We start from the raw sequence: 357 nt of genomic DNA on the forward strand, positions 1-357 counted from the left end.
TGTTAAGCAAATCGGTGAAACCGTCCATACAAGTTGATGTCGTACCACTTAACATTAACCAGTATGTAGGGAAGTAGAAGTAAATAGCAATTCTATTATGAGAAAGTATACCATCATCTCCCTGAGAGCAAGCAATGGAAGTGATGATATGCATCAGTAGCTACAGTGTGTGTCTGTCATTACATGGAAATCACCAGCATAACTGCGGAAATCCTTGCTGCAGCGAGAAATGTGACATCTTTTAAAAGTTATGATGTATCATAAACTGATTCGATAAACCTTAGTGTTGATGTCATAGAGATGTACAACTTGATTGGTGAACCCGATAGTGAAGGGGAAAGGTAAACCAACCATAAT

This window comes from Penaeus monodon, chromosome 21 (genome assembly GCF_015228065.2).
Source record: "Penaeus monodon isolate SGIC_2016 chromosome 21, NSTDA_Pmon_1, whole genome shotgun sequence".
NCBI classification, from domain to species: Eukaryota; Metazoa; Arthropoda; class Malacostraca; order Decapoda; family Penaeidae; genus Penaeus; species Penaeus monodon.